Source organism: Vanessa tameamea, chromosome 2, assembly GCF_037043105.1.
Source record: "Vanessa tameamea isolate UH-Manoa-2023 chromosome 2, ilVanTame1 primary haplotype, whole genome shotgun sequence".
Classification (NCBI taxonomy): Eukaryota; Metazoa; Arthropoda; class Insecta; order Lepidoptera; family Nymphalidae; genus Vanessa; species Vanessa tameamea.
Genome location: NC_087310.1, coordinates 4365737 through 4385873, shown reverse-complemented (window position 1 = coordinate 4385873; position 20137 = coordinate 4365737). Strand labels below are relative to the sequence as shown.

General features: G+C 33.3%; 1 protein-coding gene across 1 annotated transcript in view; it reads left to right on the top strand.

Annotated features, from left to right (window-relative positions):
- The window catches only part of LOC113399758 (protein artichoke-like), a 63446-nt gene that overhangs the window by 26172 nt on the left and 17137 nt on the right, over window positions 1–20137 (top strand). Inside the window, exon 2 of the mRNA XM_026638977.2 lies at window positions 18169–18252. The gene's annotated coding sequence lies outside the window, so the exon portion shown is untranslated. The remainder of the gene's footprint in view (window positions 1–18168; window positions 18253–20137) is intronic.

Genomic DNA, 20137 nt, shown 5'->3' with positions numbered 1-20137 from the left:
CCATTCAACTCCGAATAAAAATTCCCTTGTTTCAATTATTTCCGGACAACGATTTATATGTACTGTGCATATGTGCTATCAACTCAGTCTAATTAAATTACTGCGTTAAGATTTTATCATTGTTATTATGCGTTGCTAGTTTTTTTTTTTAGTTTGTTTGTTTTAAACATGAAAATTAAACAGTAAAATTAAGTATTTAATAACGTTGTGATTGATAACAAAGAGTGAGGTAACTTGTTAGAAATTGAAGAATATTGTGGAAATGAAGGATTTGTGTCAAGTACTTTTCCGTCGAGCTTTCGCTGTCGGCCACACGAGTGCTGAGCAAGCAAGGCAAGTCGGTCGAACGCGGCGGCTAATGAAGATATGCGAGCACACTCGACCGTGTAAACAACCGCTGCCTGAGGCTCTGTTGCTGTTTGCTCCCGCGGGATTAGTAATTTAAAAGTCAATGCGGACGCTCCAAAGGGTCAATCGCATCGCGTGTCCGAAGTATTGAAAACAGGATACCCTTTTCTGTATTCCGGTGGTAGCCCATGAAAGTTATAAGGGCTGAGTTGTTGAACTATGTAATTGACTTGGTTCTGCGGTCGCAAGCTTTGTTCGCCTAAGGGCGGATAATCGAAAACGCCTCTCGTAAGCCCAGAACGACGGGAGTGAAACAATACGAAGTTGATATGTAGACTCGCTAGACGGTCCCTTGTTTGATTTGCAAAGAGCTATTTGCCCAAAGACCTCGGACAGAGCAGGAAATTGAGCCCCGCCAACGATACGACTACGCTAACACTTGTCCAATTACTTCCGTTCAGTAGCTAACTGCTAAACGGGTTAAAACGTCAATCGTTTTAATACAGTTTTAGTTGTAAATTACGTGTCACAAAAGGTTATCATTATTTAAGACTTTTCGCGCAACGCGAACTGTAATGAAAACTAATATGTTATATGGAAAACACAAATAAAAAAGAACACAGTGGACATGACGCCTGTTATAAAATAGACAAAAGCGTTTAGCTTCAACACGAATAGTGAGCTATTTAAATCTGAAGCGTTCCCAGTGCCATCAATTTTATTTTCTCGCACAAAACATGTCGGCTGTCGCAACGCATTATGCCGGGAGCGCCACACGCAACATTCGAACTGCGTTTTATTTTGGGCAAACGTGGACGTGGACGTTTTCAATGATTGACTTATCCGGGGGTAATTTGAGAGGCACTCGCGACGTGAGCGGTCGCGCGATGCACGGACCGCGACTGCCTCCCGAGGGAAACTCAATACCCGCTCTCGAGCGACAAGCACCAACAGTGACAGGTATTAAAATAAGGGCGCTTTAATGTTACCGATGCATATATTAAGGATAGATTGAAGTGCCGGATGAATCAAATCGCTCTTTGTTAATCTTGTTATCTGTTTATACTAAACTTCAATTCTTTAAAGCAATGTATTCTTTCATGAATTGTGAATGCATAAAAGTAATAAAGCGTTAACTATAAATTAATCAGTTATAATTTATTTTTTTATTATAACAATTTATATTTTGAAAAATCATGAAGTCACGATTAATCTCTGGCTATGACATAATATAAATTATTGAATAGTTGTAACAAAACTTAAGACAGACGTAAAATAATTTATTGATAGAGACATATACACACACGATAATGAAACGTTATATTATAATAATTATTTTATACGTTTCATTTAAACTTACAACTTGTTGCGATATACATCGTGTATAGCCGCTGCTTTATATGACCCGACCCAATCGATCTTAGTTGGAAGCGAAGTAAATACTCCTTTGTTTGGTAGAGGAAAATATTGACGGTCTCATGTGATTTAAAAGTCTTCTGTTTTAAGAGAAAACCAATACGGATGTACCATCTGCGTGTTGTCTTTTTCAAATGGCCGGGAATACAGAGTAACTTGATACGCTACTCGGAACAGGATGAACTGAATAAAACGAACAAATACCATTGTAGTGATTTTAAATAGCAACAGAACGTGACTTAGAGAAATAATCAACGATACAAACGCAAAGAGAAGAAGCTTAGTGAAATGAAAAGAAAATAAAAACCGGGATTCCAACTGCGTTAGCTGGCTTAACGCATCACCATAATTCAATCGTATAGCCCGCTCTTTGCTACCAAAAAGAACATCGAATTTATTACAAAGCGCGCATGGTACGACCCCTACCTATTATTTATGGCACTCGGTTGGTCTGTCACAAAAAACGGACGGGTGCTTCGAATGTCTCAGCGGGTAACTTCGGAATATAAGCTGCAATAACACGCACTTCCTTCGAGCTTGGAATGAACAATGCTTGCAATTTATTGTATAGTGAACCTTGTGACGTTAAAACTTAAAACTGTTTTGAAACGCCGATAAAAGATTCTATTTTTCCGTTGCTATATCAGTGAACAGTAATCCGGATTTATTGAATACACTACATCGGAGATAGGTTTTAATGCGAGCCATGTGGTGGCAAATGTGGGAACCCCGCCAAGACGTTGCCCCACTAAATGACATCGTTACACCATTGTTACGCTGTTACAATGCACATTTAAATTCAACGGTACATTCTTTTTAATTTGTTCGTTTTACTTAAGTAATTAAAGCAAATTAGTTCAAAATAAAAAGAGCTCGCAGTAAAAAATATATTCACAAATAAATGGATCTACTTTATCCTTATACCAGGTGTTATCTCTTATCTTTTTATTAAAAACATCAGCAAAACGTGTAAAGGATTTTGACGGAAACGAAAAAAAAAATGCTTCCACAAATCGGAGATGAAGTGTTGTCATTGAGTCTATAGAATCGAGCAAAGAACCTTACTATATACAAATCCATTTAAGCCGTCTTTTGTTATTAGAGAATACTCAAAAGCTATTTGAACCGGTACTAATTATTTGTAAGAAAGTCCTGAGACGCGAAAGACTCATAAACCATCTGTGTTATTTACAAGACACATCCAACAAAGCGAAGAGTGTCGTTCGGAAGCGATCAATTTTAATCCCGAAAACGAGACAAATATCACGAATCGGGTCATCGGCTATTTTCTCACGTTTGTTGATGAATTAAAGAGTGATAATATTTATTAAACATTTCACTTGAAACGACTGACGTCTATAAATCAAGTCTGTAGCACCAGTATGTGTCACGGAAGATTTACTTTAAATGGATCCACATTTTTTAAAGAATAAGTATTTGACTAGTCGTGGTCTAATAATGATAAGAATTTTGGTCATGATTTTATCGTTATTATTTTCCCTAGTAATTAGTATTTATTACCAGCAGGTTTTGGTTGAAGATTATAACGAGATGATCTTGAGTTTGAAAGCGGTCCCGAAGTGAGTGATGTGGTCAAGGGACGGATGAGTTGAGCAATTAAAGCGGTTCTTGAATGGGAATGCTGTCTTAGATGTGGCGCGCGATAATGGCACGAATTTATTATATGACTACTTTTTTAAAGAAAATTAAACAAAGAAAGATTATATTTTATAAAGAATGTTCAGGTTAGGTGAGTTACTTTCGAATTTATTCCTTTATCGAATATCTAAATCTAAGAAAACTAAAACGCGATATGTGTGGGACACATCGGTTGCGTGTTTAACAATTTGACAAAAAGGCGGGCTACCGTTCTTGTGAGAATTTACCTACCATCTGCCTGGAATCCGATACGTCGAAATTAATGTGCTACTTAACGCTTAAATAAACTGGCGCGTTTACCCCCGCCGATCCATCGTTCCGTATAAATCATATGATAATTGAATCATATGCTGCGTGTCAAAAGTAATTAACAAACACTGCGATACGCATCTCGGGCCACATGTGCTTTTTTAATAACGTCCCGTCTCAGTTTCCTCTCGCACACGCGACTCACGCTCGAGATAATATCAAATAGTATTCCTTTAATATTTTTATAATGAAAATTGTTACTCTCGTCACTGAGCCGCGATGACTTTATTATATTAACATCCTTGTAAGAGTAAATTGAACTTTGACGATGCTGCGGGCGCTAAGGCAATTGCTTACGCATATGCTATGACATTTTTCTTCTTGTTTGACGCCATAACGACCGTTAGATAGTTTATGTTAAGTAATATGGATGGTCTTAATGATGGTATTTAAATTTATTTTATTTATGAACTTCATCTGTAACTGTTTTTATAACAGATGCCCGTGACAAGGCTTCATAAACACCGGGCTTTTAATTTAAATATATGTTTGGCGGTTTGTGGTTCCATAAATTTTGAGAGCCAATTTATTCATTGGATTTATAACTCGAATTTCATTTGTAGCGTTTTTCGTGTTAATTTAAGCCGGAGGCAAAGACAATGATTGGTCTGGAGTGGTCTAAACCGTCGGCCACGATGGGCTATAAAAATGCTTCGCAGTCGTAAACCAATTACCTTAATGTTACTACGCATCAAAATAACCTTTTAGCGATTTGCTCGCCAGCTCTTTCCCACGGAATGTTTGCTTCTAATATAATTAAGAATAAAATATATTAAACATGCTGAAAGATAGCTAATGTTCAGTGAATAATCACACGAGCCCCTGAATACATAATTTCTAAAAGTCTTCCTTTTTCTTGTAGCATTTTTCATCAGCGTTCCCTTTTAAGGATAAAATATTGGAGGTATCGCGTGCCTGCCCGACCTGTAATGAGACCCTTAGGAATACGAAGCAATATCTTAATACTCACCTCAGCCCGGGGTGACAAATACGGGGCCTTCGCGTGGAAACTGTAAATAATTTATAACAGCTCGCTTTACGACGTTTCTAACTCGGAGCGATGACAAGACAGGGCTCAGGGAAAGATATTGCACGTCGAATAAACATTGGGCCACCTGACGAGGCACGGCATCTATTAACTTAATACATTGCAAAATGTGCTATCTGGTGTCGTATTAAAATTCAAATTACGTTGCACATTTTGGCAGGATTAAATGCTTTCTCACACGGCGCTAGCGTAAAGTAGAATTATTTCTAGTTGTTACATTTTCTCATTGGAGCTTAGTAATTTCACCACGCAAGCACTTCAAAGGTCCCAATACAAATCGTATTCAACTCAAGCATTTGAAACTAATATAGCATCAGTCGAATGACAAATACGCAATGAAAATTCATTTAAGGAGCGCCGCCAGGATCAAAGGTGACGAGTAGTAATAACTGTTTAGGATCTTCAAAGAGTCGTTATCGTGGATATGGCAGGACACGGAAAATGAACACGTTTACGAGTGTATATTAATTTATTTCGTCCTGGAAACAATCGTGTTCCTTAAGAGCTTCGTAGCTGAAAGTTGAATACGAGAGAGCTCATAAAATAGTCGTAAACAGTGGTAGGGAGCACCGAGCGTGCTTTAGATGCGCTGGGCGATCGGCACTTTGATTTGTGTGTAGCAGCTGTTTGGAGCGTTAATAACTTAATTCGTCAGAGCCAAGGGTGCGGAAGAGGATTTCCAAACGACGCCATACTAGTTACATGAGCGCGGGCGCCGGGAAATGTACCGATGGAGAAACATTAGAGTCGATTCATACCAATACTGAATTGTAAATAGTAATTAAATCAAAATATTCTTTATTCAAGTAGACTCAAGCAGTAAAAAGCACTTTTGAATCGTTATGTTACAGTGTTAAATTAATATAAAGTTACCATCGGTTCCGGAAGAACCGGCAAGAAAATCAGTGGTTACACTTTTCCATTATTTAAATTACAGAATATGTCAATAAAGTACAATTAAAATGTATTTGTTATATCTAAATATGTAATATTATAATGTACACGTATAAATGAACTGTTTAAAGTACAAAACAATAATTAAATCATTGTTATAAATTTCTATGATGCTTTTAAATTAATAAATCAGTTATATTATATATATATCACAAAAGAGTTTTTATTTTGAACGGTCTTCCATATGAATCATTTGCGTGTACAACTTTTTCTACAACAACAAAAAAATAAACTAATTCTTTATTTAAATAGAATGAAAAGATGAACAATGAAAACAGTAACATCTCACACAACGTTTTATATTTAGTATGTTTTCATCTTAATGCGTCACGATGTCAAACATTTAAAACGTATTAAGTGTAGTTTCCGCAGAGCGATTTGTGTGGATCGATGCTTCTTTAGAGTCTTAGTTATTGACTATTGAAACGGTAGTTATTTCGGATGCGACTTAAAAGGATCATCGTTTTAACACCCTCTTTGAACGGAAATAGTTGTATCAGTCAACAGAGATGTTACTTTAGATGTTCTAAAAAGATTTTGTGTATTAAAACAAACTCTCTAAGAACTTAATTTATGGTTCTTCAATATGCGATAAATATGTTTTTATAGTAATGGTTCGTTGTGGTTTTTATTTAAAAAGCACTTTTCATTGTATGTCTTCTTTAAAGATTAAGATAATAAATGAGCTAAGTGATGAAACTCAACCTCAGATTTCAACTTCAAGCCCGGGAAAATTGTGCATACGCCTATTATGGTAATCTGCCACGATGCCACATGTGTGTCTACCAACCGTCCTTGAAGTACCGTGGTAGAGTAAGCTCCAATCCTTCTTCTTAAAAGAAGGTCTTAACTCAGTGGGATGATAACGCATTGTAACTTAAGTTTTTTAAAGAAACTATGTACATATATGCGTATATTCTTAGAAAATATAAGACTCATCGCAGATGATATAATTAACGAATTCCGTTGACTTGACAATAGGTAAGAGTACAAAGTTATTCCTATGAGAACTGTCACTGTAATTGTTTTTATTTGTACACTTGAATCGGAAGCTAAAATGCAAGAGACTGTTCAGTTGAAGAACTATAGCCCTTAGAGCCATTACATTACGGATGTAATCCCTTAAATGCTTATTACGTCTAGAGACGTCGAAACAACTTCAAATTTCGATTCTCTCATAATTCACTCTGACGCTTCGATGGTAGCCACTCTTAAACTTGTTAAGGGTCACTAGAGCTTACCTTCGCATTATTTTTATAAGGAATATAAAATAGTTAAGAACCCTCAGCTTTAAAATGCTTATTTACAAAATATTTAACAGACTAAAATGTTTTTCCAATTATACTAAATATAAAAGGTTACGTGTTGCGTTTATTTTTATAAAACGCAGTTGCAACAGAATAACACGATAACGTAAACGTGTGAGAACTGGAATACAATAACAGATAAAGCTGCGACCTCACGTCCTACGAAACGATGCTAGTCTGACTCTAGCATTTGTAAATATTCTACGAGCGTAAGCACTAATTGGAGGCACGTATCTATAATTTTAGTTCAAAAATCAATAGTTCTTGTTTGATTAAATACCACGCGAAAGCTCATTGAGTTCTGCCATTTTACCGTAGTTCAATAGGCGTCCCACAAATCTACACACGTCTCGTAATTAACGGAATTGGCACTGTATGATCGTAGAGGTTTTTTTAGTTGGTAAAAACATTTCTCACAAACGTAATTATGTATTGTTATAGTACTTGTTCTGTGTTTTATATAAATTGATCGATAAATTGGCAGGGAATTGTTATGAGAGGCTAAATACACGTAAAGTTATTCAATTTTGTATATAATATCAACTGGTTCAAAAATTAAATGTTACATTCGTTTTGAGTTTAAGATTTTGGAAATGATATACACTAATAATAATAATTAGATTACTTTAAAAACTAGATACTTTTGTAAGTGATTATAAAGTTATTGTTTCTGAGCATAAACTCGTGCAACAATACGTATATAATACGTAACAATATATTTATTTGTTTAAACGATTTTAATTGAGAAGAAACCCTTAGCGTGGCCCTTAGATCACTTTCATAAATATAACTTTTGAACAAGCTTTATATATATTTGAATAAGGTAAGTTTATAGACGAATCCATGTTTCATAATGTCATAATTGAAGATAATTTTTTTTTATTTGATTTGTTGAGAAGCAACAATCTATTTTACCTCTAAATAACTAAGTTATAGCAAACTCGGCTATTCCGTGCAATTGTGTTTACGTAATAATATTTATCCTTAGGCATTGCTTCCGGACTTATATGGGATCTCGGTCCGTATCGATTTTGGATTAATGTAATTAATTTTATCTCCTTTAATACATTTAACGTGCCGGTGACTTTGGGTTAGGCCTTTATTTTTAATTTAAAATAAAAATTATTGTGAATGTACCTTTGGGCCAAGGCTTAATCTTGCGTTCAGAAGAATTGGAGCTTCCGCCATGCTATTCTAATGTTAGTTGGTTGATAAAAATTTGGCAGATCTTTATTCGACCAGTTCGTATCTTCGCGGTCGTATCATCACCAAGCACGAGGTGAATTATCAACGCAATATAAGCATATGAAAATTCATTGATGAAAACGTAAATTTAAACCCACAATTTTCTTTAAGATCAAATAAAATTTAATATATTTTATTTACTTACATAATAAACTGTATAGATAGTATAAATTACTTGTCGGATACATAAGTCATTGATATAACGATTTGTGGCTGATGCCACGAAGTACAAATAAACAAACCCAGCTCCTTAATACGACGGAAATAATTAAAGATTCACGACTGCTTCCTGATTACAATATAGTTTTAGAATGTTATTGCTTTACATAGCTTAAACTACAAAGAAATATATAATTTATATTTCAATATATATATATAATAAAATTGGAGTGTCTGTTTGTAACATTAAATAACCGCTTTTAACTAAATGCATATGTATACACGGTAGAAATATACCAAAATAACAATTTTTTCATTTTTTTTCTGTCAGTCGGTTTGTTCCAGCTAATCTCTGGAACGGCTGGACAGATTTTGACATGACTTTCACTGGCAGATAGCTGACGTAATAAGGAGTAACTTAGGCTGCAACAATAACTTTTTTATTGAAATCGTGGGCACAGCCAGTTACATAATATATTTAAACATTCAAAGGCAATTTCAAAATTCAATTAAAGAAATGACTATTAGCTTATCTATTGTTATCTTGTTACTCATCGTTTGTCGTCCTTTGTTATTGTATTGTATCGCACGATGTGTAATAATCTAATTTGTGTGACACGAAATATCCCTTTTTATCGACTTGCGCGAACATCTGGTTATATGAGTATTCTATCGAAGCGCGTCAATTGCACACTTGTGTTTCGTTGTCAACTGACAACCCGTATTAATGACCTCTCAGATACACGTCGTTATATTTATAAATGAAATGGACATAAAAATGTCATAGACTAATTCGCGATGGCGTAGCATTAATTACAACTGTAGATTTAGTTATAATAGCATGTATATATTATTAGCTACAATAAAGCTGGTATTCAAACTGTACATACAAAGATAAACAAACCGTATTTTACGAGCGAAAGGGCGATTGTATATTCACTGAAATATTACACTCTACGAGCGTTCTTAATCCGGCAACATATAAATATTGCAACTTGACAGCGAATAGAGAACATGTTCGTAATATTGTGACTGTCGCCGCTATTGTCGAGTTAATATCTGATTCTAACAAAGGCGGACGTACTCCCGATTCCAAAAACGTATAAGACCGAGCGCGTCAGATTATAGGCATAAATTATTAGTTACTTTTGTTCAAATCGAAGCGCTGGACTCGACCCATTCAATCACTCGGCTCAAGGAGTGCCGAGTCTTTTCCCGATATTTGTGTAAGGGATTAGTCCGGGTATCTGTGTCGGTATCTTCGTAAGATAAGTACGAATATACGTCAACGTCGGACAACTAAGCCGATTATTTTAAATGTATTCACTTCCTTAATGTATGTCGTTTTTCACCCGGCCCGTGGCACTTACTTACTGAAGATTCGGTTATGATCCGGTCAATGACTGGTTGGTATTATTTCTCGTTTATCTGACGTTTATTAAAATATTTTAATCACCAGGTCCCGTGGATAGTATACATGGACGGAAACTGAAACAAATGAACGATCTTGTCAGTGAGAATAACTTAACAAATAAATATGAAAAAGTATAGGTTTTAATATTATGTAGTCCAGTTGGGAATTTTCTTTATCACCTTACTAGTTCCGAACAAAATATATAATAATCTAAATTACAATTAAGCTTTCGTACACAGATACTCAAACTTCTGCCTGTGCTAACAGTAAAGTTCGTTATCTAAGATGAGATCCATAATCCATAAATTATTTTGTCAAAATATTGTATGCCTACGACGGAAATAAAGACGCCACAAGATTGAAGATTGTGCTTGAAATATGAATTTTATTGTATTGCATTTGTGTCTCGTTTGATATATAAATAAGATGCATGAAGCTCAGATAAGCTTGGTTTTAAAATACACATTGTGCCGTCAAAAGTAAGGTAGCATTACTATGAAATGAACTAAAATATAAAGTAATAACTGTACAACGCCCACCTGGGCGGGCATTGACAAATGCGACTTTCACAGGCTTTGTCGCATTAAGCCTTCTGAACCGAACAATCTTATCGAATACTATGAATTACTTACAATGATAGATGCATTTTAATCACTAGGATTATTTACTAATGTATTAAAATATTACATTTTCAAATTCAAATTATCCCACTGCTGGGCTAAAGCTCCTCTTTCCTTGTGAGGGTTTGGAGCTTATTCCATCATGCTGCGTCATACATTTTTTCTCGAGAACGAGATTTGAATTATAAACAGAAAATAAACACATGAAATGGTGCTAGTCTCGCAATCTTCCGTTAATATTCACGTGTTCGAACCATCAATATAAATAAATGATTAATAACAAACCACCCATGAAAAAACCGGTATTTTTAGCGAAGAACCTCAAACATGAAAATATGGAAGATTGTGACAAAATACAAGGACATGAGTTGATAATGGAAGCATTATTTTAAAGCCCGCCTTCGTGTCTAATCTTTGAGGAAGGATATTTATTGTTGTCAACATCGTTATATTTTCCATTTATTCATAAAGTTTCACCCGCGCAAACATACGAGTCTTATAATAAGCGATTAATTTTATATTACGAACCGCCTCTTACAGACGGCCTCGGTCTTTTATTTTGACCCGTATCGTTCCTTTTACAGTGATTACATATAATATTAATACTAATATCACTATTTTAATATTTAATAAAGTTTTTTTTGTATTGTTTCTAATCAAAAAGACGGACTTATCCTCATAACGGCTCGCTATGACATTCGACTATTTGTAACGTAAATGAAATTATAAATATTTATGAGTCATGATATAATTTGAAAAATAAAAAACATGACGTGTTTGTTTATACTTGTAACGAATGATGACAATTTAAAAAGTAAATATTATAAAAAAATGTTTTAGATAAACAACTGTGCCTAAAAAATTAACGATTGCGTGCAATATTTTTTTACAATTAGAGAATACAGAAAGGTGGCAGGTGGGTTATAATTTATAAGGGTGAGTAAACCCCTTATAGGGTTGGAAATTAACCACGTATTTTGCATATATTTTTTTTTTGTTCACCGACCATAAACGTTACGACATGTGGTCATTATCTAACCGACTTAGAATTATTTTAGAACTATCGATTACATAACTGTTACAATATATGTTTTATAATATAAATATCAAATCAATTGAATTTTTTTGCACTCATAATACCAAAGCTACTTTAGATGCATAAATACCGATGAAACTCCTCAAGGCATAACGTTCAATTATATTTCAATACGACATTCAAGTAGGTGAAATAGTAGGTATGATAGATTTATACCAGAAAATAAAATGGAATCAAACCTGACGTCTAAACTCCATACAAATGGAGTCGTAGAGACCGTTAGTTATAAAATAATATATAAAATATTCAATTTATCTCCTATTGTGTTCAATATTCCAATATATTTACAATATTAAGTTAGATACAAATCAACTACCAGTAAATGTAACTATGATATAAAAATGAAAATATTCTTTATTCAAGTAGGTTCGATTAATTGTAGAGGTAAGATACTACTGAGACGAACCAACGAATAAAACTTAGTTACTTTTTTTCTATTATAAAACTGGTTTTGTTATTATTTAACCAATCGACCTTATTTCGTTATTTTACTTAGTGGGGCAGATAAAAGAAAAATAAAAACGGGCTCCGTTTATTTGCGATCCTCTCTTTCAGTGTTTTCATCGTATATAAACTCGTAACCTCATTACTGTTCCGTTTCTTGAACAATAAAACTTATTTTAAACAACAGTTTATTTTTGTATTTTCTAACTCAATTCGACTACTAAGGAATTTAAAAAAATATATTATAATAATACATATATGTATATGAAATAAATATATCAGAATCGTTAAAAAAAAATCGTAATTAGACTTAACATTGAATTTTGCATGTGGTATCGAATAAAAATAATAATTGATATAATCAATTTATATATTTTTTTAGTTTAACAGTTAAAATTACACCGCCTTATTACTATAAAAAAATGTGTTCATTTGTTTTAAATAACTAGTTCTACATACATAAATTCATGTTTTATATTTTACATAAGGAATCCAATTTTGAAAAAAGACAAGCGAATTATTATAAATAAGGCGAAATTACGTCGTACTTCTGTACTCGCCATTACGTCACCCCTTTCGCGTGCTCGCCGCACAAGGTGGGGTCGCTCAGTTAAATTATCACTTGTCTACATCAGCTTACACTATTATTATCGTTTACATTTTAAAGTAAAATTTAAAATGTATGTGCTTGTCTTATATTTGAACTTGTTTTAATACATATTTATTTATAGTCTCTTTCTGTTTGCCTGATTGCGATCGTCCAGTCTCAAGATTAGCCAACTGTGTAGGAGATTTTATAGTTCCACAGTGGTTACTTCAATACTGAGCCCATATCTATTCTATAACTCTGATACTCAGATGGGATGACAATCTAACACGAACGGAAAGTGTTCATATACAAGACCAACTGATTACTATGTGTTTTCCGAACCAAGGCAGTATTAGTAGGGTCAAGTTCCAAACTTTGAGCTTCTGCTAAGAATACTTCGACAACATAACTTTATCTTTTTTTCTTATCCCGGCTTTGAGACTTGTAGATAGAACTGCGAGGTCAACAGCCTCATAAAATTAGCATTTTATATATAGTATATATGTACAGAAGACGCTACAAAATACAATATAAATAATAATATTTTACTTGATAATTAAATCAGAATACAGATTATAAAGGAGCGATTAAAATGTAACTGTCAAAACATTGGAGTGCAGTTTAATTCGGACGTTTATTAAAGTGTTATAAATAACATTTGACACAGCAGAACTCTGTTAATTTTATTAATAAGATTATCGTTAATAAGAAAGATGAATCCATCTTTCACATATATTTTCTTTTAATTTGAACATTCCTTTCTTTCTTTTGAATAATTTGGTTTATTTATTAATTAAATTACGAATATTACAACTCGATATAGTAAATCTATACAATAATTTTAAAATTTAGAGAACTGTTTTATGACCTTTTAATTAGTAATGAAATTCTTTTTTTTTTTGTATCCGAAGCAACTCTTTAGGTTAAAGTTTTATTTTTTTAATTTAACAGAATACAGATGGATAATTATAAGATAAAGTTTCATAAGTAGTTACTGAGTCGAACGGCGAGTGTTCTTAGAATTTATCGTCGAGTTTTTATTTTCTAAGAAGAAACTGCTGTTTTGACTCGTCTAGATCACACATCACCTACTTTATACATTCGAATGAAAAAGTGATATTAATTACAAATGTGTATATAATGTATGGCTATCATTAATACCAGCAAGAACATTTCTATTTATGTGTTTTATTATTTCGTGTTAATTACCACTTAGGGAAATAATATTAAAATTTAATATTAGCATAAAAATGTAATTGATGGTATAGCTTATGCGGGCTTCATGTCCAAAAAAAACATGACTAAGTGACAATAACCTCGTACAAAGTCAGGACACTAGTTAAGATAATTAATTAATCAGTAAGTTTGTAAATTTGTTTGGTTATTTTGCGTCTTAACTACTGAAATTTATTATGAAATTTTGTAAATATGTTATCAGGGGTACTGAAAAGTACATGACACGCAGGCAAAGCCGCAAATTCAAACTAGTTATTACTAATTCTTACAACATCTTGTACAACAATGTACTTATTAAAAGAATATATACATATATAAAACCTCTTTACACTTTAGATATTTTCAAGAAAAATCGCTTAATTTTGGTGGTCTAATCAATGGTCATTTATAAAATTTAAAAGCTTTGTAAATCCAATTTAAGATGGCCCGTCGAATGACATTACAAGTGTATGTCTGTTCAAATATGCGCTCGAGATGTCCCTAAATAAACAACCTACCCACGCCTGCTTAACGCCTTACAGAATAGATAACCTGTCCTGACAAATCTGTAAGAATACGGCCAACCAAAAAGATTAACTCGAGTGATACAGGGCAGTAAGTGGCAATAAATTTGAAACCGGCTTGTAGAGATATAATAAACTATGTTTGTCTTATAGTCACGATTCGCGGAATCTTTAGAAAACTTCCTAAGATCTTGTGGTGCGTTTCTGTATTTGAAACTGTATGCTATATTCAGCAGTAAGTCACTAACATTTTTTTTTCATCAACTCTACAATTTTTTTCTGTTGTCTTTTGTAGACGTAGCTTTATACTAAAAGATATATAAAACTAATTTATTATTATATATATATTAAATACAGTTCGAGTATATATATACCTTACGATATAGAAAATATTCGTTCTTAGTGGATGTCTACACCCTGTAAAAAACTTACCTGCAAAATTTGTAGTTTTGTAGGTGTTATGGTTTCAGAGATTTCGTGAATTATCAATGAGTGGTATTACGTTTTTATATATTTATATAGAATTAATTAAATTTTTCAAAAATACTTATATCTATGTAAATTTTTTAAAACTAAAATAGTTACGAAAAATTGTAGTCAAAGAACGAAAATAAAGGATAGTCGAAATAGAAGAAAATGAACAGCCATAAACAACAAACCTGGAATGCGATAGCTGCATCTTTTACGAGCCTGCACAGTAGCTGCACAATTTCTCGTTGCAAAGCGTTTTGAGTCGCGAATCTTAAAAGCGATGGAAAATTTAAAGAGTTTGTAAAGAAAATAATTAAGGGAATGGCGCAGACTGAAAGCGCTACTGCCGAAGTCGTTGCATTTTGTAACTTTGTTACGTACACTGAGTTACCTCGTTAACGCGTTGAAATTTGATGAGCATATTTAATCTGTGAAGATCACGACAGCAAAAGGTATTTAACTGTACTAATGAGCTTGATACCTTTTTTTTATGAAGGCGTATTTTGTTGCTCTAAAATCAAAAGTCATAATATTCTTTATTCATGATTTTTGTACGAGCAATTTTTAATTACAAATGTCACATTACAGGATTATATTAAACTAGTTTCCGAACGTAGCTAGTCCCACGTATGACGGTAGTTGGTTAGGGGGAATGCATTTTTTCCAGGACAAAACTTATGTGCTGTTAAATAGGGAAATTTATCTCTGTACCAAATTTTATTCAGATCCGTTCAGACGTTTGGCTTGATTGAGTAACATACATCAATGTATCCAATCTTTAACACTTATAATATTAGTAAGATGTACAGCAGCCGTTTTAAAAGGTAAATTCACCAAAGAAGAACTACAAAACAAAAAACTCAGTAGTTAGTTAGTTAGTCTCTTTGCACCAATTAAATATAAATTCTATTTGAAAATCAACAAATACTAACTCCTATTTATTATCATCTAAATAATATTGAGTATTAATTATGTACTATTTAACAATACTATCCCTGTTTTATCACCAGATGGTAAGTGGTCACCACCGCCCATAGACAATGGCGCTGTAAGAAATATTAACCATTCCTTACAACACCAATGCGCCACCAACCTCGGGAACTAAGATGTTATGTCCCTTGTGCCTGTAGTTACACTGGCTCACTCACCCTTCAAACCGGAACACAATACTGAGTACGCTGTTTGGCGGTAGAATATCTGATGAGTGGGTACCTACCCAGATGGGCTTGCACAAAGCCCTACCACCAAGTAAATAACCACATATGATTTCAATTATTTAATATAAAATTTAAAATATGATCATATCTTTATTTAGACGAAAAATTTATTATACTCAATAATCGTACATCTGATCGTATGCAATAAACAAGCCTACAGATTATTGTAGAGGCTGTCTGGACTCTTATGACAAATACCCCTTGGCATGTTTGCTACAGTTTGTTTATGTACGAGAACCAGATCTCATTAATCTGGTTTTGAAATATGAAATACCCACTGTCCCCTTTTTGATATTCTCGAATATATTTTGAACTCTATGCATTAAAACGGACGTACTAAAATAGAAACAAGTCGGTCGTTTGCCACGATACACGTTTCTGATAAATTTGCTTCATTTTTCTTTCACTCACGACCCGTCGCCGAATAAACGTTCTTTGAATCTTTTTTGTACGGCGACCGCGAGAATTACAACATTAATCAACCGAAATGAACCCTTTAGCGAAACGTCACAACGCTTATACGGATCTTAGAGGTAACGGGCTACGCTTACTCGCAACGAAACAAAAGAATGCTCACTTGCTATCCGCCCATCGGCGCGTGTTTCGCAGTTCAAACGAACGCACGCAATCCAACCGCTCTCTCTCAGATAAGACAGTAACTTCGACAAGCATTAATTTAAGCACGGAGTTTGTTAAATTAAACGTAAATGTATTTAATCATTCTTTGTTCTATTGTGTTTTTGTTATTTTTATCTTACTTTTATTAAGTAAGCTAAGCGTATTCAGGTTTCGAAATAAAAAGCTCTGAGTGAGTTTCGTTATAAAAATGTTTATGAGTCGAATCGAGCGGGTAAAAAGAATAGGTCTGGGTCATTCACTTAGGGCTAACCGATTGTAAGAGGGATTTGAATTCCATGGGGTGAACGGCGCTCAGGTGAATAAGGTAGTCTGGGGCCGTACGTTCCGGCTTAGATTCGTCCGAGCGTCCAAGCAAACATTTCCACTTGATTAGAGAACGACAGTTGCCCGGGACACCTGTGTCTAAGAGTTGACTTTTCAGCACGCTTTGTACGAATCCGGATCCGTTCTGACAAAGTTTTATCGTTCAGTTCCGATGCGGGCACCATTTGACTTTTGTATGACGCAAACGCAAATGGAGTTTGTTTGAACTTTGTATCCTTTTCAGCTTAATACGTTATCTTTTTTTTTAAAGGAAATTGATTTACGATTATCTTTTTGATTAATATTTGTATATGTATTTCTTTGTCCGCTATACGTTGCTAAACTATTAATCAGGTTGTGATGAATTTCTTTTTGTTATTCTGGCGACGTCAGCTCCGTTTGTACTTTTGTCCTTCAATATAAATGTTGGACAACATCACATACATTACACTGATCCCAATGTAAGTACAGGCAAAATAGAAAACTAAAGAAGGCTTTTTTTTTTAATGTGTAAATCTTTATTCTACTCGTGAGAAGCCAGGAGGGATAGCTAGCTATTATACATTTTCGAGATGTGTTGGATTCTTTTTTTAAATAATACAACTAGACATCTTACCCAAAAAAGAAAGAAACACGAATTACGAGTATCCATAAAGAAATACTTCTTGTTTATGAAGGTCTGTTTTATGAAGCCCTAAACGCGAGAAACTTTTATCGATTCATTATAATAGCAGTAATAGTGCCCGAAATAGGTAATAAATATGATAGGCTACATCCATTAACACCACAGACAGTAATCTGTAGCAAAAAAAAAGAACCCTATGTAATTATATTTTGATTACCTTATTTCTATATATTTAAAAATATAATCGAGTAAATTACATTATTAACGTTATATATATATAATTGCGGTAATAGCTTAGTCGTTAAAGCACATTAAAATTGACTGAAAATAGTGGGTTTAAGCCCGACTAATCGCTTAATTTCAATGATCTTAATTTGTGTTTATAAATCATTTTGTGCTTAGCGATTAAAGAAAACGTCGCGAGAAAACCTACATTTGTCGGTAGAAAAAAAACAACTGCTGCATTTCTATCCACCAACTTGCATTGGATTTTTTTTTTAAAATAAATATTTGCTATTTAATAATATTATATTTAATTTAACTTAATTTTGATTTTATTGTTACAGACGCAAACACGTTAACGGTATCGCTATAAGGGCTCATGACTCCACAAAAGAAAACTTTATAACGACAAGCCTCTGCCTACTTCGGTGAGTAAGACTGGTTTACCATAGTTTAATTATTTTAAAATAAGGTAATGGATTCATCAAATTTGAACTCTCTTTGGTAAAGTTTAATCAAGTTTAATGTACAATTTCTTTCTCTTTACTGAAATTATTATTCGAAAATATAAAAGGAAATACAATCTGTTATTAAAAGCCTCAAGTAAATAAGGTTACATATAATATAAAACCTTTATAAGTATAGTTATATAAGCGTATAAAATCTATTAAATTATTTTCTTCTACCGTAGCTATTCACTTTTTTTAATACGAGCCTTAAATAAACATCAATCTTGGGAACATACGAGGTACCCCTTGCAGTTTTTCAATATAGCAACACCTGAGAGCCATTTGTGCGGTGTTTCCTCTAAGCTGCGAGCTTTGTAAATGTTGAACCATTTGTTGCTAGATTGAAAAACTGTTTCATACAACTGCAACAGTTTGGTACCGGTTTTCGTATTTATATCCGGTTTTACTGGTCGTTTTCAGAGAGGCCATTGAAAGCTCTATGTTGTAGGAAAATTCCAAATACAAAAAACATGTTAATTTTTTTTATTCTCTAAGAGTGGCATTGTGAGAATGCAGTGAATTTGAATTTTAAAAAAGGAATTCTATTTCGAATGAATCATATTTGATGTCACTTTAATTAATTCGATTGTTTTTGAATAAAGAAAAATTACGCATATAACTCACTTATAATAAAATTAAAAATGTTAATATAAATTCTTTTTTTAAATATTTGATTTAAAATTACATTTAAATTCTCTTTAAGTTTTTTGACAGATTGGACATAGATATACGACGACAAATAATCCTTAAAAGGGGTTACCAGAATCAATTCAACTTTACGCTCTTATGCGTCCATGTTTTGATACATGTTCACAAACAAAATATGACCGATCATTTTTCAATGACACTCCCTTTGGACGTATATAGTGATGTATTTGAATGATGCGTATTTTCAAATATGTCATAAAACTAAGCATCGAGAATGTGTTAGAAATGGTACCAAAGTCGGAGTAACAAAAATCGTTCTTTATTTGATGTATATATTTAAACTTTGTGCGGTCTATTTAGTTAGTTTCGTTTGATACCTTATTATTTGTTGAGAGCATAAATATTTACACATAAAAATGATAATTACGAATTCGTGTAGATATTGCTATATACCCTAAATGATCACGCTAAGAAACATGCCAGTTTGAATTATTGTTATAAATTATAAAAACCGGTTTAATCTAGTTAATTCATGATTTTAAGAATTTTGTAAAAAACATAACGTCGGTTCCCATATTAGAAGAGCCGATGGAAGAAGAAAATCATTAATCAAGCACGACCAATTACAAGTAACAGTTGAATATAAAACAGCTCAGAGCGATTCATTAATAACCAATTAATTGTTACATTAACCATTAATTTAATTTATTTAAAAAAATCTTATATTATATTAAAAAGTATTATAATAGAATCATGTCTTTATTTTAATTGTATTTAAAAAACGAACTAAACTAGAATATAGAGGTTTTTTTTTTTTAAGCTATTTGAAATGAATTAGCCGACATTGTAGCTTGATGTCATTTCCAAAGCGCTCGCTGTTCCGACTCTCCAATATGTCAATCCCACGACCGACTGCGTTCAAATGACCACGCGGGGTGAGTGACGGGATATACGCCGGCCTGGACCAAGCTTGCCATAAATTCAACTTTTATTGTTTGATTGTTTAGCTCACGTCGAAAACCCCTGATATTTATTACACGAACGAGCATTTAAAACTATAATTTAAAGCATTCACACCGAAGCGATCACTTTATTGTCTTCATAGATCGAAATGTATATTTTATATTGAATAAGTATATAAAGTATGTGTTCTCTA